Below are 25,177 nucleotides of genomic sequence, written 5' to 3' on the forward strand. Positions count from 1 at the left end.
CCAGCAGCTGGGTCATAAGTAATATATATATATATATATATATATATATATATATATATATATATATATATATATATATATATATATATATATCTCTATCTATCTTAAGGCTGGGGTAGCCAACTCCAGTCCTCGAGAGCTACCAACAGTTAATGTTTTCCAGCTCTCCTCACAGAATCACAAGTGAAGTACTTACTTACCTCCACCTGTGGATCTTTTAAAATGTTTCAGCTAGTAATGAGTGCACCTTTGCAGCAGCTAGGTTGTCTGGAAAATGGGCACTGTTGGTAGCTCTCGAGGACCGTGGTTGGCTACCACTGGCTTAAGGGGATGCGGCGGCACTCAGAATGAAGACACAGCAGGCCACCAACAGTTTCAAAGCCACAAGGCTCCTTTATCAAGGTGCTTCAGAGAACACACACACACATATATATATATATATATATATATATATATATATATATATATATATATATATATATATATATATATATATATATATATATATATATATATATATATATATATATATATATAAAATCCTCCAAAGATGGCAGCACTCGGTCAGACTTCTTTAAAAATGTCCCTTATTGCTGCTGTCTTTGGATGGAAATATTTTATATTTGTATATACAGCATATATACATACAGATCCTTTTTACTGTAGATTTTTGTGCAGCCTACAAAACTATACAAAATGCCTTTGCCTTTGCTTTATATCATATACTGGATATATATATATATATATTTATAGATATATATATATATATATATATCTATATATATATATATAGTGTGTGGGTGGCCCGGCACTCCCAACAAAATTAACAGCGATTCCGGTGCCCTCACTAAAACAATTTGCATACGCTGTAGGACGCTGTTTGCACTCAGGACAAAATATGCGCTGACACTTGGAGACGTATTCTCGTAGTCTCCAAGTGTCAGCGCATATTTTGTCCTGAGTGAGTCCACTATTATGTCGGCACTCCACCTTTCCAAGGTAGTGGAACAGGTGTACTACAGAAGTCTGTACAGGTAATCCAATGAAGGAGGCACTGGCACACAAGGAATTATGCAGAAATTACTGTATTAGCGCCTAGCCAGCGCCTTTCAGGGTCTCTCTTGTCCTCAGGGCGATACAGAATAAATATACACACAAAAAGATATTCACTTACCCCTATAAATACCCCCACTGTAGTCCCATCTCTCCATCCCCGCCAGGCTCCCGGGTCCGACCTACCGGAAGTGCTTTGCACCGTACTTCCAATAGGAAGTAAGGACACACTCACCCGAGTTCCACTGATCACCCTCCGCGTTCCACAGGCCGGCAGTACCAAGCTACATCATAAAAGTGGATCCACGGCACTCATTCAATGGGGTTTAAAATCACCTCTTCTGTTACAGCTGGGTGCCGTGGATCCGCCTGTCATGAGCTGGGTACTGCCAGCCAGTGGAACGCGGAGGGGGAGCAGTGGAATGAATGCGAGTGTGCCCTGACTTCCTACTGTGCGCGATACGGGAAGTATGGTGCCAAGTACTTTTAGTATGATGGACCCAGGTGCCCAGCGGAGACTACAGTGCGGGTATTTATATGGGAAATGTAATGTCTTTTTGAGTGTATACAGTATTTATGCTGTATCGCCCTGAGGACGGGGGAGACCCTGCAAGTGCTAGGTGCTAATACAGTCATTTCTGCATAATTGCTAGTGTGCTTTCTTCATTGAATTATCAATATATAGATATATATCTATATCTATAGATATATATCTATAGATATATATAATTTGAGATATATTGATATATATAGATATACTGTATATCTATATATATATAGATATATATCTATAGATATATATCTATATATTGATGATCCAATGATGAAGGCACATATATACATATATATGGAGAACAATTTAGTATTGACAGGCAGGGCAGAAAAGAATTGCACTTACAGGGCAGGACTCGAGTGAGACAGTAGATTCAGGATCTCTTCCGGCTACAGCCTCCCTGACACATGCCGCGCTTCGTGCACCTGACCTTTGACCTTCCCCTCGCTCTCACATCAAGTGTTGTGAAAGCAGCTGCAGTCTGCAGACACACAGAGTTTCTCTGCAGACGCTCCGCAGCAGTGGAGTGGATGGGGCCTCTGTCACTGTCTGCAGACTGCAGCACACTCCACACACAGTGAGTGAAAGTGACACAGGCTGCCGCTGCTGATCCGCTCTCACCGGCCAGCCGCCACCAACCCTTCTCCCGCCCACGCTGCTGCTACACCGCTGCCATTAAAAAAAATTGTAAGTGTGACTATCCCCTGGCCCGGGCCCCCCTGACAGGCCCGGGCCCAGGTAAAATGTACCCGCCCCCCCTGCCTCTCGGCGGCCCTGCGTCTCTCCTCCACCCTGATCACTGCTTCCCATGCTAGAGTACAGGACTTTGCCCGTGCTGCACCCCTTCAGTGGAACGCACTCCCTCGCTCCATTAGACTCTCCCCGACCTTGCAAAGCTTCAATCGGGCACTGAAAACTCACCTATTCATCAAAGCGTACCCTTCCACTGCATAAACCAGATGGTTCTCCGACCCCTTGCCTGTTTACATCCTGCTATCTAACCACCACCCACTCGCTTGCACCTCTTGTAATCGGTCTGTCTCCCCTTCCTACTAGATTGTAAGCTCCTCCGAGCAGGGCCCTCTTCCCTCCTGTTGTCAAAGCCCACTTCTCTTCACATGTCACTCACAGCTCTCCTATACTCCAACACTCAGTGACCATCTTCGTCTGCATACTCATCTCCATCATTGGCTTCTAGCCTCTAGTTGTATGTTGATTGGGTCCTCACTACTTATATCCAAGCTGTAATGTGTATTGATCTGTGGTGCTCTTTATTTGTACTGTATTTTTGTTATTTATTCAATGTTATGCCAAGTTTTATCTCCCTGTATTGTTCCTTTGTACGGCGCTGCGAAACACTTGTGGCGCCTTATAAATAAAATTATAATAATAATAATAATAATAAAGGGGAGGGTAAGACAGACAGGGGTGACACAGAAGGGGGAGAAGTGAGCTTAAACAGGTTAGGTTGAGAGATTGTCAGGTTTTATGCAGGAGGGTGGGAAGAGGTCAGCTTAGTCTTTAATATTTTAAGTCTAAAAAAGCGCTGGGTCATCCAGGAGTAGACAGCAGAGAGACAGATGGAGATATGAGTGAGGACAGAGGGAGAGAGATCAGGAGAGGTAGATTACAGTATTATCGGCATAGAGGTGATAGTGGAAGTTAAGTGAGCAAATAAGCTCACCCAGAGAGGACGTATAGAGATAGAGAAGAAGAGGGACAAGAATAAAAGTCTAGGCTGACAGTATGCGGTTGTATATTCCTACTTAGAATCTTCCTACTTTGAATTCTGACAAAATTTCTAAAGCCAGATTTCTATAGCCAGCCAAGGCTTAAGGACAAGTCGCCCCCGACTTCCCCCTGAGCTTCCCCGGCTGCTCCCCGGGGAAGCTTGATTAGATTGGCACTTGATGTGCCATTTTTTACATGTGATAAATCGTCTCGATTTATCACATGTAAAAAACCCGGGGAGCAGGGGGGGGGGGGGGGGGGGGGGCTACAGAGCAGGGCTGCTGGTGGGAGCAGGGGGGGCTGGGGACGCTGCGGGGGACGCAGGCGGCATAGAGCCGGGCAGAGGGAGCCGGGAGCTGTCAGTGCTAGAAAAAAAAGCCTATACAATGAATGGGCAGCCTGTGATTGGCTGAGCGCTCTCTCAGCCAATTGCTGACTGGCTGAGAGAGCGCTCAGCCAATCACAGGCCGCCCATTCATTGTATGGGCTTTTTTTTTTTATTCAGTGCTGACAGCTCCCGGCTCCCCCTGCCCGGCTCTATGCCGCCTGTGTCCCCCGCAGCGTCCCCAGCCCCCCCTACTCTCTCCACCGCCGCGCCGCCCCACTAGGTCCCAAGTCGGGTGGTCGGACGTGCAGCAGGTCCGACCACCCGACGCAGATCCGATGCGCACGGACCGCGCATCGGATCTGAGGGGACATCAAAAGTAGCCGATTTTGGTCCGATTTTGGCCAGATCCGACTGATCTGGCCGAAATCTGACCAAAATCGGCTAGTGTATGGGGGCCTTAAGAGGTGCGTGAGAGATACACGAGATACCGCCTCATGTGTGACCGTTATCATGTGTGACCGTCGTCATGTGTGACCGTCGTCATGTGCGACACTTGATAAAATGTTACTTATCACCTATTCTGTAGAAAGGACAGGATGATGAATCTTGTGCTGTATACGCCGTATATCCAGCACATGCCTCCACCTAATCTAAGATCTATCCTAATATTCAGCACGTATGACCTGCATTACACGTGCACATGTATGTAGAAGGCACCTGCACATGTGTATTGCAGGCTGTGTAATGACATGCATGGTGTAACCGTGATCGCAGCAGCGCCTCAGCTATAAATATATAGTAGGAGTGAGGATTAGTGTGTGCCACACCCCGCGTCTGGTGGGTGGGCCTGGCAGCGTGCCCGGGATGGCACATGTGGCTCTGCCCTCGGTGAGTCTCTCCACGTGTGTACTGGTCCCAGTCACAAGAGACACTTCCTACCAGCGCGGAGGACACGATGTCTGATGTGGGGAAATCTACACAAATATGTACCACCGACAGTATGCGGGGAGGAAGTGTGACAGCGTGTTATTGTGTGTCCCAGGGACCGGTACTATCTGTTACTGACACATTACAGAGTGTTACTGACACATTACAGAGTGTTACTGATGTCCGCACACCGCGCACCCGGGGACTGGTACTATCTGTTACTGACACATTGCAGAGTGTTACTGACACATTACAGAGTGTTACTGATGTCCGCACACCGCGCACCCGGGGACCGGTACTATCTGTTACTGACACATTGCAGAGTGTTACTGACACATTACAGAGTGTTACTGATGTCCGCACACCGCGCACCCGGGGACTGGTACTATCTGTTACTGACACATTGCAGAGTGTTACTGACACATTACAGAGTGTTACTGATGTCCGCACACCGCGCACCCGGGGACTGGCACTATCTGTTACTGACACATTACAGAGTGTTACTGACACATTACAGAGTGTTACTGATGTCCGCACACCGCGCACCCGGGGACTGGCACTATCTGTTACTGACACATTACAGAGTGTTACTGACACATTGCAGAGTGTTACTGATGTCCGCACACCGCGCACCCGGGGACTGGCACTATCTGTTACTGACACATTGCAGAGTGTTACTGACACATTACAGAGTGTTACTGATGTCCGCACACCGCGCACCCGGGGACTGGCACTATCTGTTACTGACACATTACAGAGTGTTACTGACACATTACAGAGTGTTACTGATGTCCGCACACCGCGCACCCGGGGACTGGCACTATCTGTTACTGACACATTACAGAGTGTTACTGACACATTACAGAGTGTTACTGATGTCCGCACACCGCGCACCCGGGGACCGGTACTATCTGTTACTGACACATTGCAGAGTATTACTGACACATTAGAGAGTGTTACTGATGTCCGCACACCGCGCACCCGGGGACTGGCACTATCTGTTACTGACACATTGCAGAGTGTTACTGACACATTACAGAGTGTTACTGATGTCCGCACACCGCGCACCCGGGGACTGGCACTATCTGTTACTGACACATTACAGAGTGTTACTGACACATTACAGAGAGTTACTGATGTCCGCACACCGCGCACCCGGGGACTGGCACTATCTGTTACTGACACATTGCAGAGTGTTACTGACACATTACAGAGTGTTACTGATGTCCGCACACCGCGCACCCGGGGACCGGTACTATCTGTTACTGACACATTACAGAGTGTTACTGACACATTACAGAGTGTTACTGATGTCCGCACACCGCGCACCCGGGGACCGGTACTATCTGTTACTGACACATTACAGAGTGTTACTGACACATTACAGAGTGTTACTGATGTCCGCACACCGCGCACCCAGGGACTGGCACTATCTGTTACTGACACATTGCAGAGTGTTACTGACACATTACAGAGTGTTACTGATGTCCGCACACCGCGCACCCAGGGACTGGCACTATCTGTTACTGACACATTACAGAGTGTTACTGACACATTACAGAGTGTTACTGATGTCCGCACACCGCGCACTGGCACTATCTGTTACTGACACATTACAGAGTGTTACTGACACATTACAGAGTGTTACTGATGTCCGCACACCGCGCTCCCGGGGACTGGCACTATCTGTTACTGACACATTGCAGAGTGTTACTGACACATTACAGAGTGTTACTGATGTCCGCACACCGCGCACCCGGGGACTGGCACTATCTGTTACTGACACATTGCAGAGTGTTACTGACACATTACAGAGTGTTACTGATGTCCGCACACCGCGCACCCGGGGACTGGCACTATCTGTTACTGACACATTGCAGAGTGTTACTGACACATTGCAGAGTGTTACTGATGTCCGCACACCGAGCACCCGGGGACTGGCACTATCTGTTACTGACACATTGCAGAGTGTTACTGACACATTACAGAGTGTTACTGATGTCCGCACACCGCGCACCCGGGGACTGGCACTATCTGTTACTGACACATTGCAGAGTGTTACTGACACATTACAGAGTGTTACTGATGTCCGCACACCGCGCACCCGGGGACCGGTACTATCTGTTACTGACACATTGCAGAGTGTTACTGACACATTGCAGAGTGTTACTGATGTACGCACACCGCGCACCCGGGGACCGGTACTATCTGTTACTGACACATTGCAGAGTGTTACTGATGTCCGCACACCGCGCACCCGGGGACTGGCACTATCTGTTACTGACACATTGCAGAGTGTTACTGACACATTACAGAGTGTTACTGATGTCCGCACACCGCGCACCCGGGGACTGGCACTATCTGTTACTGACACATTGCAGAGTGTTACTGACACATTGCAGAGTGTTACTGATGTCCGCACACCGAGCACCCGGGGACTGGCACTATCTGTTACTGACACATTGCAGAGTGTTACTGACACATTACAGAGTGTTACTGATGTCCGCACACCGCGCACCCGGGGACTGGCACTATCTGTTACTGACACATTGCAGAGTGTTACTGACACATTACAGAGTGTTACTGATGTCCGCACACCGCGCACCCGGGGACCGGTACTATCTGTTACTGACACATTGCAGAGTGTTACTGACACATTGCAGAGTGTTACTGATGTACGCACACCGCGCACCCGGGGACCGGTACTATCTGTTACTGACACATTGCAGAGTGTTACTGATGTCCGCACACCGCGCACCCGGGGACTGGCACTATCTGTTACTGACACATTGCAGAGTGTTACTGACACATTACAGAGTGTTACTGATGTACGCACACCGCGCACCCGGGGACTGGCACTATCTGTTACTGACATATTACAGAGTGTTACTGACATATTACAGAGTGTTACTGATGTACGCACACCGCGCACCCGGGGACTGGCACTATCTGTTACTGACACATTGCAGAGTGTTACTGACACATTACAGAGTGTTACTGATGTACGCACACCGCGCACCCGGGGACTGGCACTATCTGTTACTGACACATTGCAGAGTGTTACTGACACATTACAGAGTGTTACTGATGTCCGCGCACCCGGGGACCGGTACTATCTGTTACTGACACATTACAGAGTGTTACTGACACATTACAGAGTGTTACTGATGTCCGCACACCGCGCACCCGGGGACTGGCACTATCTGTTACTGACACATTACAGAGTGTTACTGATATCCGCACACCGCGCACCCGGGGACTGGCACTATCTGTTACTGACACATTGCAGAGTGTTACTGACACATTACAGAGTGTTACTGATGTCCGCACACCGCGCACCCGGGGACTGGCACTATCTGTTACTGACACATTGCAGAGTGTTACTGACACATTACAGAGTGTTACTGAAGTCCGCACACCGCGCACCCGGGGACTGGCACTATCTGTTACTGACACATTACAGAGTGTTACTGATGTCCGCACACCGCGCACCCGGGGACTGGCAATATCTGTTACTGACACATTGCAGAGTGTTACTGACACATTACAGAGTGTTACTGATGTCCGCACACCGCGCACCCGGGGACTGGCACTATCTGTTACTGACACATTGCAGAGTGTTACTGACACATTGCAGAGTGTTACTGATGTCCGCACACCGCGCACCCGGGGACTGGCACTATCTGTTACTGACACATTGCAGAGTGTTACTGATGTCCGCACACCGCGCACCCGGGGACTGGCACTATCTGTTACTGACACATTGCAGAGTGTTACTGACACATTACAGAGTGTTACTGATGTCCGCACACCGCGCACCCGGGGACTGGCACTATCTGTTACTGACACATTGCAGAGTGTTACTGATGTCCGCACACCGCGCACCCGGGGACTGGCACTATCTGTTACTGACACATTGCAGAGTGTTACTGACACATTACAGAGTGTTACTGATGTCCGCACACCGCGCACCCGGGGACTGGCACTATCTGTTACTGACACATTACAGAGTGTTACTGATGTCCGCACACCGCGCACCCGGGGACTGGCACTATCTGTTACTGACACATTACAGAGTGTTACTGATGTCCGCGCACCCGGGGACTGGCACTATCTGTTACTGACACATTACAGAGTGTTACTGATGTCCGCACACCGCGCACCCGGGGACCGGTACTATCTGTTACTGACACATTGCAGAGTGTTACTGACACATTACAGAGTGTTACTGATGTCCGCACACCGCGCACCCGGGGACCGGTACTATCTGTTACTGACACATTGCAGAGTGTTACTGATGTCCGCACACCGCGCACCCGGGGACTGGCACTATCTGTTACTGACACATTACAGAGTGTTACTGACACATTACAGAGTGTTACTGATGTCCGCACACCGCGCACCCGGGGACTGGCACTATCTGTTACTGACACATTACAGAGTGTTACTGACACATTACAGAGTGTTACTGATGTCCGCACACCGCGCACCCGGGACTGACACTATCTGTTACTGACACATTACAGAGTGTTACTGACACATTACAGAGTGTTACTGATGTCCGCACACCGCGCACCCGGGGACTGGCACTATCTGTTACTGACACATTACAGAGTGTTACTGATGTCCGCACACAGCGCACCCGGGGACCGGTACTATCTGTTACTGACACATTGCAGAGTGTTACTGACACATTACAGAGTGTTACTGATGTCCGCACACCGCGCACCCGGGGACTGGCACTATCTGTTACTGACACATTGCAGAGTGTTACTGACACATTACAGAGTGTTACTGATGTCCGCACACCGCGCACCCAGGGACTGGCACTATCTGTTACTGACACATTACAGAGTGTTACTGATGTCCGCACACCGCGCACCCGGGGACCGGTACTATCTGTTACTGACACATTACAGAGTGTTACTGACACATTACAGAGTTTTACTAAAAACCGCACACCGCGCACCCGGGGACCGGTACTATCTGTTACTGACACATTGCAGAGTGTTACTGACACATTACAGAGTGTTACTGATGTCCGCACACCGCGCACCCGGGGACTGGCACTATCTGTTACTGACACATTGCAGAGTGTTACTGACACATTACAGAGTGTTACTGATGTCCGCACACCGCGCACCCGGGGACTGGCACTATCTGTTACTGACACATTACAGAGTGTTACTGATGTCCGCACACCGCGCACCCGGGGACTGGCACTATCTGTTACTGACACATTACAGAGTGTTACTGATGTCCGCACACAGCGCACCCGGGGACCGGTACTATCTGTTACTGACACATTGCAGAGTGTTACTGACACATTACAGAGTGTTACTGATGTCCGCACACCGCGCACCCGGGGACTGGCACTATCTGTTACTGACACATTGCAGAGTGTTACTGACACATTACAGAGTGTTACTGACACATTACAGAGTGTTACTGATGTCCGCACACCGCGCACCCGGGGACTGGCACTATCTGTTACTGACACATTACAGAGTGTTACTGACACATTGCAAAGTGTTACTGACACATTACAGAGTGTTACTGATGTCCGCACACCGCGCACCCGGGGACTGGCACTATCTGTTACTGACACATTACAGAGTGTTACTGATGTCCGCACACCGCGCACCTGGGGGCCGGTACTATCTGTTACTGACACATTACAGAGTGTTACTGACACATTACAGAGTGTTACTGATGTCCGCACACCGCGCACCCGGGGACCGGTACTATCTTTTACTGACACATTGCAGAGTGTTACTGACACATTACAGAGTGTTACTGATGTCCGCACACCGCGCACCTGGGGACCGGTACTATCTGTTACTGACACATTGCAGAGTGTTACTGACACATTACAGAGTGTTACTGATGTCCGCACACCGCGCACCCGGGGACTGGCACTATCTGTTACTGACACATTGCAAAGTGTTACTGACACATTACAGAGTGTTACTGATGTCCGCACACCGCGCACCCGGGGACTGGCACTATCTGTTACTGACACATTGCAGAGTGTTACTGACACATTACAGAGTGTTACTGACACATTACAGAGTGTTACTGATGTCCGCACACCGCGCACCCGGGGACTGGCACTATCTGTTACTGACACATTACAGAGTGTTACTGATGTCCGCACACAGCGCACCCGGGGACCGGTACTATCTGTTACTGACACATTGCAGAGTGTTACTGACACATTACAGAGTGTTACTGATGTCCGCACACCGCGCACCCGGGGACTGGCACTATCTGTTACTGACACATTGCGGAGTGTTACTGACACATTACAGAGTGTTACTGATGTCCGCACACCGCGCACCCGGGGACTGGCACTATCTGTTACTGACACATTACAGAGTGTTACTGATGTCCGCACACCGCGCACCCGGGGACTGGCACTATCTGTTACTGACACATTACAGAGTGTTACTGATGTCCGCACACCGCGCACCTGGGGGCCGGTACTATCTGTTACTGACACATTACAGAGTGTTACTGATGTCCGCACACCGCGCACCTGGGGACCGGTACTATCTGTTACTGACACATTACAGAGTGTTACTGACACATTACAGAGTGTTACTGATGTCCGCACACCGCGCACCTGGGGGCCGGTACTATCTGTTACTGACACATTGCAGAGTGTTACTGACACATTACAGAGTGTTACTGATGTCCGCACACCGCGCACCTGGGGACCGGTACTATCTGTTACTGACACATTGCAGAGTGTTACTGACACATTACAGAGTGTTACTGATGTCCGCACACCGCGCACCCGGGGACTGGCACTATCTGTTACTGACACATTACAGAGTGTTACTGACACATTACAGAGTGTTACTGACACATTACAGAGTGTTACTGACACATTGCAAAGTGTTACTGACACATTACAGAGTGTTACTGATGTCCGCACACCGCGCACCCGGGGACTGGCACTATCTGTTACTGACACATTGCAGAGTGTTACTGACACATTACAGAGTGTTACTGACACATTACAGAGTGTTACTGATGTCCGCACACCGCGCACCCGGGGACTGGCACTATCTGTTACTGACACATTGCAGAGTGTTACTGACACATTACAGAGTGTTACTGATGTCCGCACACCGCGCACCCGGGGACTGGCACTATCTGTTACTGACACATTGCAGAGTGTTACTGACACATTACAGAGTGTTACTGATGTCCGCACACCGCACACCCGGGGACTGGCACTATCTGTTACTGACACATTGCAGAGTGTTACTGACACATTACAGAGTGTTACTGACACATTACAGAGTGTTACTGATGTCCGCACACCGCGCACCCGGGGACTGGCACTATCTGTTACTGACACATTGCAGAGTGTTACTGACACATTACAGAGTGTTACTGATGTCCGCACACCGCACACCCGGGGACTGGCACTATCTGTTACTGACACATTGCAGAGTGTTACTGACACATTACAGAGTGTTACTGATGTCCGCACACCGCGCACCCGGGGACTGGCACTATCTGTTACTGACACATTACAGAGTGTTACTGATGTCCGCACACCGCGCACCCGGGGACTGGCACTATCTGTTACTGACACATTGCAGAGTGTTACTGACACATTACAGAGTGTTACTGATGTCCGCACACCGCGCACCCGGGGACTGGCACTATCTGTTACTGACACATTGCAGAGTGTTACTGACACATTGCAGAGTGTTACTGATGTCCGCACACCGCACACCCGGGGACTGGCACTATCTGTTACTGACACATTGCAGAGTGTTACTGACATATTACAGAGTGTTACTGACACATTACAGAGTGTTACTGATGTCCGCACACCGCGCACCCGGGGACTGGCACTATCTGTTACTGACACATTGCAGAGTGTTACTGATGTCCGCACACCGCGCCTCAGGGGACCGGTACTATCTGTTACGGACACATTGCAGAGTGTTACTGACACATTACAGAGTGTTACTGATGTCCGCACACCGCGCACCCGGGGACTGGCACTATCTGTTACTGACACATTACAGAGTGTTACTGATGTCCGCACACCGCGCACCCGGGGACTGGCACTATCTGTTACTGACACATTGCAGAGTGTTACTGACACATTACAGAGTGTTACTGATGTCCGCACACCGCGCACCCGGGGACTGGCACTATCTGTTACTGACACATTGCAGAGTGTTACTGACACATTACAGAGTGTTACTGATGTCCGCACACCGCACACCCGGGGACTGGCACTATCTGTTACTGACACATTGCAGAGTGTTACTGACACATTACAGAGTGTTACTGACACATTACAGAGTGTTACTGATGTCCGCACACCGCGCACCCGGGGACTGGCACTATCTGTTACTGACACATTGCAGAGTGTTACTGATGTCCGCACACCGCGCCTCAGGGGACCGGTACTATCTGTTACGGACACATTGCAGAGTGTTACTGACACATTACAGAGTGTTACTGATGTCCGCACACCGCGCACCCGGGGACTGGCACTATCTGTTACTGACACATTGCAGAGTGTTACTGACACATTACAGAGTGTTACTGATGTCCGCACACCGCGCACCAGGGGACTGGTACTATCTGTTACTGACACATTACAGAGTGTTACTGATGTCCGCACACCGCGCACCTGGGGGCCGGTACTATCTGTTACTGACACATTACAGAGTGTTACTGACACATTACAGAGTGTTACTGATGTCCGCACACCGCGCACCCGGGGACTGGCACTATCTGTTACTGACACATTGCAGAGTGTTACTGACACATTACAGAGTGTTACTGATGTCCGCACACCGCGCACCTGGGGACCGGTACTATCTGTTACTGACACATTACAGAGTGTTACTGACACATTACAGAGTGTTACTGATGTCCGCACACCGCGCACCTGGGGGCCGGTACTATCTGTTACTGACACATTGCAGAGTGTTACTGACACATTACAGAGTGTTACTGATGTCCGCACACCGCGCACCTGGGGACCGGTACTATCTGTTACTGACACATTGCAGAGTGTTACTGACACATTACAGAGTGTTACTGATGTCCGCACACCGCGCACCCGGGGACTGGCACTATCTGTTACTGACACATTGCAAAGTGTTACTGACACATTACAGAGTGTTACTGATGTCCGCACACCGCGCACCCGGGGACTGGCACTATCTGTTACTGACACATTGCAGAGTGTTACTGACACATTACAGAGTGTTACTGACACATTACAGAGTGTTACTGATGTCCGCACACCGCGCACCCGGGGACTGGCACTATCTGTTACTGACACATTACAGAGTGTTACTGATGTCCGCACACAGCGCACCCGGGGACCGGTACTATCTGTTACTGACACATTGCAGAGTGTTACTGACACATTACAGAGTGTTACTGATGTCCGCACACCGCGCACCCGGGGACTGGCACTATCTGTTACTGACACATTGCAGAGTGTTACTGACACATTACAGAGTGTTACTGATGTCCGCACACCGCGCACCCGGGGACTGGCACTATCTGTTACTGACACATTACAGAGTGTTACTGATGTCCGCACACCGCGCACCCGGGGACTGGCACTATCTGTTACTGACACATTACAGAGTGTTACTGATGTCCGCACACCGCGCACCTGGGGGCCGGTACTATCTGTTACTGACACATTACAGAGTGTTACTGATGTCCGCACACCGCGCACCTGGGGACCGGTACTATCTGTTACTGACACATTACAGAGTGTTACTGACACATTACAGAGTGTTACTGATGTCCGCACACCGCGCACCTGGGGGCCGGTACTATCTGTTACTGACACATTGCAGAGTGTTACTGACACATTACAGAGTGTTACTGATGTCCGCACACCGCGCACCTGGGGACCGGTACTATCTGTTACTGACACATTGCAGAGTGTTACTGACACATTACAGAGTGTTACTGATGTCCGCACACCGCGCACCCGGGGACTGGCACTATCTGTTACTGACACATTACAGAGTGTTACTGACACATTACAGAGTGTTACTGACACATTACAGAGTGTTACTGACACATTGCAAAGTGTTACTGACACATTACAGAGTGTTACTGATGTCCGCACACCGCGCACCCGGGGACTGGCACTATCTGTTACTGACACATTGCAGAGTGTTACTGACACATTGCAGAGTGTTACTGACACATTACAGAGTGTTACTGATGTCCGCACACCGCGCACCCGGGGACTGGCACTATCTGTTACTGACACATTGCAGAGTGTTACTGACACATTACAGAGTGTTACTGATGTCCGCACACCGCACACCCGGGGACTGGCACTATCTGTTACTGACACATTGCAGAGTGTTACTGACACATTACAGAGTGTTACTGACACATTACAGAGTGTTACTGATGTCCGCACACCGCGCACCCGGGGACTGGCACTATCTGTTACTGACACATTGCAGAGTGTTACTGACACATTACAGAGTGTTACTGATGTCCGCACACCGCGCACCCGGGGACTGGCACTATCTGTTACTGACACATTACAGAGTGTTACTGACACATTACAGAGTGTTACTGACACATTACAGAGTGTTACTGACACATTGCAAAGTGTTACTGACACATTACAGAGTGTTACTGATGTCCGCACACCGCGCACCCGGGGACTGGCACTATCTGTTACTGACACATTGCAGAGTGTTACTGACACATTGCAGAGTGTTACTGACACATTACAGAGTGTTACTGATGTCCGCACACCGCGCACCCGGGGACTGGCACTATCTGTTACTGACACATTGCAGAGTGTTACTGACACATTACAGAGTGTTACTGATGTCCGCACACCGCACACCCGGGGACTGGCACTATCTGTTACTGACACATTGCAGAGTGTTACTGACACATTACAGAGTGTTACTGACACATTACAGAGTGTTACTGATGTCCGCACACCGCGCACCTGGGGACCGGTACTATCTGTTACTGACACATTGCAGAGTGTTACTGACACATTACAGAGTGTTACTGATGTCCGCACACCGCGCACCCGGGGACTGGCACTATCTGTTACTGACACATTACAGAGTGTTACTGACACATTACAGAGTGTTACTGACACATTACAGAGTGTTACTGACACATTGCAAAGTGTTACTGACACATTACAGAGTGTTACTGATGTCCGCACACCGCGCACCCGGGGACTGGCACTATCTGTTACTGACACATTGCAGAGTGTTACTGACACATTGCAGAGTGTTACTGACACATTACAGAGTGTTACTGATGTCCGCACACCGCGCACCCGGGGACTGGCACTATCTGTTACTGACACATTGCAGAGTGTTACTGACACATTACAGAGTGTTACTGATGTCCGCACACCGCACACCCGGGGACTGGCACTATCTGTTACTGACACATTGCAGAGTGTTACTGACACATTACAGAGTGTTACTGACACATTACAGAGTGTTACTGATGTCCGCACACCGCGCACCCGGGGACTGGCACTATCTGTTACTGACACATTGCAGAGTGTTACTGATGTCCGCACACCGCGCCTCAGGGGACCGGTACTATCTGTTACGGACACATTGCAGAGTGTTACTGACACATTACAGAGTGTTACTGATGTCCGCACACCGCGCACCCGGGGACTGGCACTATCTGTTACTGACACATTACAGAGTGTTACTGATGTCCGCACACCGCGCACCCGGGGACTGGCACTATCTGTTACTGACACATTGCAGAGTGTTACTGACACATTACAGAGTGTTACTGATGTCCGCACACCGCACACCCGGGGACTGGCACTATCTGTTACTGACACATTGCAGAGTGTTACTGACATATTACAGAGTGTTACTGACACATTACAGAGTGTTACTGATGTCCGCACACCGCGCACCCGGGGACTGGCACTATCTGTTACTGACACATTGCAGAGTGTTACTGATGTCCGCACACCGCGCCTCAGGGGACCGGTACTATCTGTTACGGACACATTGCAGAGTGTTACTGACACATTACAGAGTGTTACTGATGTCCGCACACCGCGCACCCGGGGACTGGCACTATCTGTTACTGACACATTACAGAGTGTTACTGACACATTACAGAGTGTTACTGATGTCCGCACACCGCGCACCCGGGGACTGGCACTATCTGTTACTGACACATTGCAGAGTGTTACTGACACATTACAGAGTGTTACTGATGTCCGCACACCGCACACCCGGGGACTGGCACTATCTGTTACTGACACATTGCAGAGTGTTACTGACACATTGCAGAGTGTTACTGATGTCCGCACACCGCGCCTCAGGGGACCGGTACTATCTGTTACGGACACATTGCAGAGTGTTACTGACACATTACAGAGTGTTACTGATGTCCGCACACCGCGCACCCGGGGACTGGCACTATCTGTTACTGACACATTACAGAGTGTTACTGACATATTACAGAGTGTTACTGATGTCCGCACACCGCGCACCCGGGGACTGGCACTATCTGTTACTGACACATTGCAGAGTGTTACTGACACATTACAGAGTGTTACTGATGTCCGCACACCGCGCACCCGGGGACTGGCACTATCTGTTACTGACACATTGCAGAGTGTTACTGACACATTACAGAGTGTTACTGATGTCCGCACACCGCACACCCGGGGACTGGCACTATCTGTTACTGACACATTGCAGAGTGTTACTGACATATTACAGAGTGTTACTGACACATTACAGAGTGTTACTGATGTCCGCACACCGCGCACCCGGGGACTGGCACTATCTGTTACTGACACATTGCAGAGTGTTACTGATGTCCGCACACCGCGCCTCAGGGGACCGGTACTATCTGTTACGGACACATTGCAGAGTGTTACTGACACATTACAGAGTGTTACTGATGTCCGCACACCGCGCACCCGGGGACTGGCACTATCTGTTACTGACACATTACAGAGTGTTACTGATGTCCGCACACCGCGCACCCGGGGACTGGCACTATCTGTTACTGACACATTGCAGAGTGTTACTGACACATTACAGAGTGTTACTGATGTCCGCACACCGCGCACCCGGGGACTGGCACTATCTGTTACTGACACATTGCAGAGTGTTACTGACACATTACAGAGTGTTACTGATGTCCGCACACCGCACACCCGGGGACTGGCACTATCTGTTACTGACACATTGCAGAGTGTTACTGACACATTACAGAGTGTTACTGACACATTACAGAGTGTTACTGATGTCCGCACACCGCGCACCCGGGGACTGGCACTATCTGTTACTGACACATTGCAGAGTGTTACTGATGTCCGCACACCGCGCCTCAGGGGACCGGTACTATCTGTTACGGACACATTGCAGAGTGTTACTGACACATTACAGAGTGTTACTGATGTCCGCACACCGCGCACCCGGGGACTGGCACTATCTGTTACTGACACATTGCAGAGTGTTACTGACACATTACAGAGTGTTACTGATGTCCGCACACCGCGCACCTGGGGGCCGGTACTATCTGTTACTGACACATTACAGAGTGTTACTGACACATTACAGAGTGTTACTGATGTCCGCACACCGCGCACCCGGGGACTGGCACTATCTGTTACTGACACATTGCAGAGTGTTACTGACACATTACAGAGTGTTACTGATGTCCGCACACCGCGCACCTGGGGACCGGTACTATCTGTTACTGACATATTACAGAGTGTTACTGACACATTACAGAGTGTTACTGATGTCCGCACACCGCGCACCTGGGGGCCGGTACTATCTGTTACTGACACATTGCAGAGTGTTACTGACACATTACAGAGTGTTACTGATGTCCGCACACCGCGCACCTGGGGACCGGTACTATCTGTTACTGACACATTGCAGAGTGTTACTGACACATTACAGAGTGTTACTGATGTCCGCACACCGCGCACCCGGGGACTGGCACTATCTGTTACTGACACATTGCAGAGTGTTACTGACACATTACAGAGTGTTACTGACACATTACAGAGTGTTACTGATGTCCGCACACCGCGCACCCGGGGACTGGCACTATCTGTTACTGACACATTGCAGAGTGTTACTGACACATTACAGAGTGTTACTGACACATTACAGAGTGTTACTGATGTCCGCACACCGCGCACCCGGGGACCGGTACTATCTGTTACTGACACATTGCAGAGTGTTACTGACACATTACAGAGTGTTACTGATGTCCGCACACCGCGCACCCAGGGACCGGTACTATCTGTTACGGACACATTGCAGAGTGTTACTGACACATTACAGAGTGTTACTGATGTCCGCACACCGCGCACCCGGGGACTGGCACTATCTGTTACTGACACATTACAGAGTGTTACTGATGTCCGCACACCGCGCACCCGGGGACTGGCACTATCTGTTACTGACACATTGCAGAGTGTTACTGACACATTACAGAGTGTTACTGATGTCCGCACACCGCGCACCCGGGGACTGGCACTATCTGTTACTGACACATTGCAGAGTGTTACTGACACATTACAGAGTGTTACTGATGTCCGCACACCGCACACCCGGGGACTGGCACTATCTGTTACTGACACATTGCAGAGTGTTACTGACATATTACAGAGTGTTACTGACACATTACAGAGTGTTACTGATGTCCGCACACCGCGCCTCAGGGGACCGGTACTATCTGTTACGGACACATTGCAGAGTGTTACTGACACATTACAGAGTGTTACTGATGTCCGCACACCGCGCACCCGGGGACTGGCACTATCTGTTACTGACACATTGCAGAGTGTTACTGACACATTACAGAGTGTTACTGATGTCCGCACACCGCGCACCCGGGGACCGGTACTATCTGTTACTGACACATTACAGAGTGTTACTGACACATTACAGAGTGTTACTGATGTCCGCACACCACGCACCCACCCGGGGACCGGTACTATCAGTTACTGACACATTGCAGAGTGTTACTGACACATTGCAGAAAGTTACTGACACATTACAGAGTGTTACTGATGTCCGCACACCGCGCACCCGGGGACCGGTACTATCTGTTACTGACACATGGCAATGTGTAATTGTGTGTCCGCAGGCTTCTGATTGGCCGCTAGGCCGCAAGTGATATTCGGGGAGCGGAGCTGCATGATGTAACTCAGGGTTGCCGACTTTTATATTCTCCTCTCCGGGAGAAGCCCGGACAGGAGACTTTCAGCAGCCGTTCAGGGGGCGGGGCTTGGTGTGATGTCATCAAGCCCAGCCCCTTTATGTAAAATAGCTGGACTCACAGATTTCTGTGGAGGGGGCGGGGGTTTGTGCAGTTGTGCAGTTTTAGCTCCGCCCCCTCCTCTGGAACCCACGGACTGCGGCATTTTAATGCCGAAGTAGGGATAAGATGGCCGTGATCGGGGGGGGGGGGGGCGCAGTGGGGGTCCCCCAGAATCCGGGAGGGTTGCCCACCTTTCCGGGGGGCCGGGAGGGGGACACGATTTTCGGGAAGCTCCCGGCCATTCCGGGAGGGTAGGCAACCCTGATGTAAACAAAGACAGCGTGCGGCTCCTGCTCAGTTCGTCCTGGTCGCGCTCTCGGTACGTGGATGCCTACAGGGAAAGAAGAGGAGCGGTCCAGGCCTAGGAGATGTACTTATGCTTCGCCTCCACAGGTTCCCGTACTGGCATCCTACAGGACAAGGGGACCGATCTTCAACCAACATACAGTAGGTAAGTATCAGGATGATTCCCAGCAAGCCCATTAATGGGCCGCAGCCCAGGAGTACCGGGGACAGCACCAGGCTTCAGCCTGGGCAGGTAAGTTCTGGAGGGGGGACCCCTTTATTGGGGGGGTCCCAACTTCCCCAGGACCCCTGTCCAGGCTGACCAGTCAGGGGATTAATCCTTTGGCTGTGGCATTACCCTGCTGGCTGGTTTGGCCTGGGGCTGGTTTTCAAAATATGGGGGACCCTACTCAGTTTGTCCCCCGTATTTTGGGAACCAGAACCGGCCCTGGGGACTGGTGCTGGTTGTAAATAATCAGTGAAACTCTATGCAAATTGTTTCCTGTTTTTTTTTACAACAAGGACCTGCTCTTTGAGCCTGCTGCTGGTTACGGCCGTTGTGGGGGGGGGGGGACCCCACGCCTTTTAAAAAAATATATATTTATTTTTCTATTTTCTTTCAATGAAGCCGATACGAATTCATATTTTAAAATACAAATTCGTATTGGCTACAATACAAATGGATGCGCCATCGGAAACCTACGAATCAAATACGACTGATTAGTAAATTTTCCTTCGGAATACGGATTTGCTTACGGCTAAAACAGCCGTATCCATTGGTATCCATACGAATAGGATTTTTTGTATTCTTAGTAAATTTCCCCTCCGTGTTCCTGTGATAGAACTAAGAAGATTTTCATATACATTTCAGTCTTCTGTTTAAGAGCCAAGCACCAGAATCAACTTCTTTTTTTGGCAATTTTTTTTTTTTTAAATGATAAAAATAAAAAAAAAATGACATTTGGTGAATATAAAGCAGAAAAAAAAAATTGATTTTGGGGTCATTTGAGGTCGTTCCCCCCCCCCCCCCCAAATGACTTTTAATCATTGCACTAATTAAGCTAATTGTAATCTTAGCTGTTCTCCACATTTCCTGACAGCTTACCTGTCACCTCAGTGAGGTGCGAGGTGCCGCGTTTCCTGGCCTGGGTCAGTGCAAGCTTCTCGTTGGAGAGGTTATGACACCTCGCACCTCAATCTAATCACCCACTTCCCCTGTCATATCCAGCAGGTAACGCTGTACCACACAAGGATCCCATCCATACAATACAAGGAGGAGGTGTGAGGCATGAGGCACATTCATATAATAATGAGACACAGTAGGCAAAACCCCCTCAGGCACTATCATTACGAGACTTCCTATAGATACTGATAGCTATATCCTCCCGGGGTTATCCCATACCTACTGCCATATACCAGGCCTATGGGACTGATTCAGTCCTGTTCATTCGGGACCGATGGTGGTGGGTTTTTGCACATCCTAGGAGCGATCTGTACAGATAGGAAAGGAGGTCTGGGGGTGGGCAGGGGGCAACAGCAGGGGAACCATAGGCATGCACAAAGGGGGTGTTGGATATGCCCAGGCACACCCTTCTGCCCAACATACCCACACCCCGCCGCTGCCGTCCTGGTGGAGACACACTACTAGAGGTATTGCCTGACCCATGGTGGTCTCCATCTCACTCACACCCATACTTGCCTACTCTCCGGGAGAAGACAACACGTCAGAGGGGCGAAGGCAAGGCTGACATCACTTGGCTTAAATGACGCGAAATGCCACGATCACGTCATTTAAGCCCCGCCCCCTCACCGCGGACCCGCAATTTGCAGTAATTAAACCAGCGGGCAGGGGTTGAGCGGGTGCTATGAACAGAAAGCGGGAGACTTATCCACCTTCCCGAGGGGATGGGAGGCGGACCCGATTTTCGGGAGGCTCCCGGCCATTCCGGCAGGCTAGGCAAGCCTGCTCAGACCTCTAGGCCAGATAACAGTAACATGGACACACAGTCATACACAGCCTCTCCGGCAGCATAACTCCGAGGCACCTATGTATTATACAGCTTCCCTTCCGGACCTACAAGCTATGCTATTACTGGTGCCTGTCCTTGTGTTTCCCTCCTATGTCCCTATAGATTGTAAGCTTGCGAGCAGGGCCCTCCTACCTCCAAGTCTGTCTGTTGTTACCCAGTTTGTTTTATCACTGTCTACTATTGTAAAGCGCAATGGAATCTGCAGCGCTATATAAGACGCTGTTATGGAATCTGCTGCGCTATATAAGACGCTGTAACGGAATCTGCTGCGTTATATAAGACACTGTAACGGAATCTGCTGCGCTATATAAGACGCTGTAACGGACTCTGCTGCGCTATATAAGACACTGTAACGGAATCTGCTGCGCTGTATAAGACACTGTAACGGAATCTGCTGCGCTATATAAGACACTATAACGGAATCTGCTGCGCTATATAAGACACTGTAATGGAATCTGCTGCGCTATATAAGACACTGTAACGGAATCTGCTGCGCTATATAAGACACTGTAACAGAATCTGCTGCGCTACATAAGACACTGTAACGGAATCTGCTGCGCTATATAAGACACTGTAACGGAATCTGCTGCGCTATATAAGACGCTGTAACAGAATCTGCTGCACTATATAAGACGCTGTAAAGGAATCTGCTGCGCTATATAAGACGCTGTAACAGAATCTGCTGCGCTATATAAGACGCTTGTACGGAATCTGCTGCGCTATATAAGATGCTGTAACGGAATCTGCTGCACTGTATAAGACACTGTAACGGAATCTGCTGCGCTATATAATACACTGTAACGGAATCTGCTGCGCTATATAAGACACTAACGGAATCTGCTGCGCTATATAAGACACTGTAACGGAACCTGCTGCACTATATAAGACGCTGTAACGGAATCTGCTGCGCTATATAAGACACTGTAACTGAATCTGCTGCGCTATATAAGACGCTGTAACGGAATCTGCTGCGCTATATAAGATGCTGTAACGGAATCTGCTGCGCTATATAAGTCGCTGTAACGGAATCTGCTGCGCTATATAAGTCGCTGTAACGGAATCTGCTGCGCTATATAAGACCCTGTAACGGAATCTGCTGCGCTATATAAGACGTTGTAACGGAATCTGCTGCGCTATATAAGTCGCTGTAACTGAATCTGCTGCGCTATATAAGACGCTGTAACGGAATCTGCTGCGCTATATAAGACGCTGTAACGGAATCTGCTGCGCTATATAAGACGCTGTAACGGAATCTGCTGCGCTATATAAGTCGCTGTAACGGAATCTGCTGCGCTATATAAGTCGCTGTAACGGAATCTGCTGCGCTATATAAGACCCTGTAACGGAATCTGCTGCACTATATAAGACGTTGTAACGGAATCTGCTGCGCTATATAAGTCACTGTAACGGAATCTGCTGCGCTATATAAGTCGCTGTAACGGAATCTGCTGCGCTATATAAGTCGCTGTAACGGAATCTGCTGCGCTATATAAGTCGCTGTAACGGAATCTGCTGCGCTATATAAGACCCTGTAACGGAATCTGCTGCACTATATAAGACGTTGTAACGGAATCTGCTGCGCTATATAAGTCGCTGTAACGGAATCTGCTGCGCTATATAAGTCGCTGTAACGGAATCTGCTGCGCTATATAAGTCGCTGTAACGGAATCTGCTGCGCTATATAAGACGCTGTAACGGAATCTGCTGCGCTATATAAGACGCTGTAACGGAATCTGCTGCGCTATCTAAGACACTGTAACTGAATCTGCTGCGCTATATAAGACGCTGTAACGGAATCTGCTGCGCTATATAAGACGCTGTAACGGAATCTGCTGCGCTATATAAGACACTGTAACGGAATCTGCTGCGCTATATAAGACGCTGTAACGGAATCTGCTGCGCTATATAAGACGCTGTAACAGAATCTGCTGCGCTATATAAGTCACTGTAACGGAATCTGCTGCGCTATATAAGTCACTGTAACGGAATCTGCTGCGCTATATAAGTCGCTGTAACAGAATCTGCTGCGCTATATAAGTCGCTGTAACGGAATCTGCTGCGCTATATAAGACACTGTAACAGAATCTGCTGCGCTATATAAGTCACTGTAACGGAATCTGCTGCGCTATATAAGTCACTGTAACGGAATCTGCTGCGCTATATAAGTCGCTGTAACAGAATCTGCTGCGCTATATAAGTCGCTGTAACGGAATCTGCTGCGCTATATAAGACACTGTAACGGAATCTGCTGCGCTATATAAAACACTGTAACGGAATCTGCTGCGCTATTTAAGACACTGTAACGGAATCTGCTGAGCTATATAAGTCGCTGTAACAGAATCTGCTGCGCTATATAAGTCGCTGTAACGGAATCTGCTGCGCTATATAAGACACTGTAACGGAATCTGCTGCGCTATATAAAACACTGTAACGGAATCTGCTGCGCTATTTAAGACACTGTAACGGAATCTGCTGCGCTATATAAGACGTTGTAACGGAATCTGCTGCGCTATATAAGTCACTGTAACGGAATCTGCTGCGCTATATAAGTCGCTGTAACGGAATCTGCTGCGCTATATAAGTCGCTGTAACGGAATCTGCTGCGCTATATAAGACACTGTAACGGAATCTGCTGCGCTATATAAGTCACTGTAACGGAATCTGCTGCGCTATATAAGTCGCTGTAACGGAATCTGCTGCGCTATATAAGTCGCTGTAACGGAATCTGCTGCGCTATATAAGACGCTGTAACGGAATCTGCTGCGCTATATAAGACTGCGCTATATAAGACACTGTAACGGAATCTGCTGCGCTATATAAAACACTGTAACGGAATCTGCTGCGCTATTTAAGACACTGTAACGGAATCTGCTGCGCTATATAAGACACTGTAACGGAATCTGCTGCGCTATATAAGACGCTGTAATGGAATCTGCT

The 25,177-nt window shown here is 49.5% G+C and overlaps 1 protein-coding gene across 4 annotated transcripts in view; it reads right to left on the minus strand.

Annotated features, from left to right (window-relative positions):
- TNK1 (tyrosine kinase non receptor 1) overlaps window positions 1-25,177 on the minus strand; it is an 84,559-nt gene that overhangs the window by 24,404 nt on the left and 34,978 nt on the right. Inside the window, exon 1 of one of the 4 annotated variants that reach the window (XM_083185884.1) lies at window positions 1,952-2,228. The exons of the other annotated variants lie outside the window; for them this stretch is intronic. The gene's annotated coding sequence lies outside the window, so the exon portion shown is untranslated. Of the gene's footprint in view, window positions 1-1,951; window positions 2,229-25,177 lie in introns of those variants that run through there. 4 annotated transcript variants of the gene reach the window in all.

This window comes from Crinia signifera, chromosome 4 (assembly GCF_055691185.1).
Source record: "Crinia signifera chromosome 4, ASM5569118v1, whole genome shotgun sequence".
Taxonomy (NCBI): domain Eukaryota; kingdom Metazoa; phylum Chordata; class Amphibia; order Anura; family Myobatrachidae; genus Crinia; species Crinia signifera.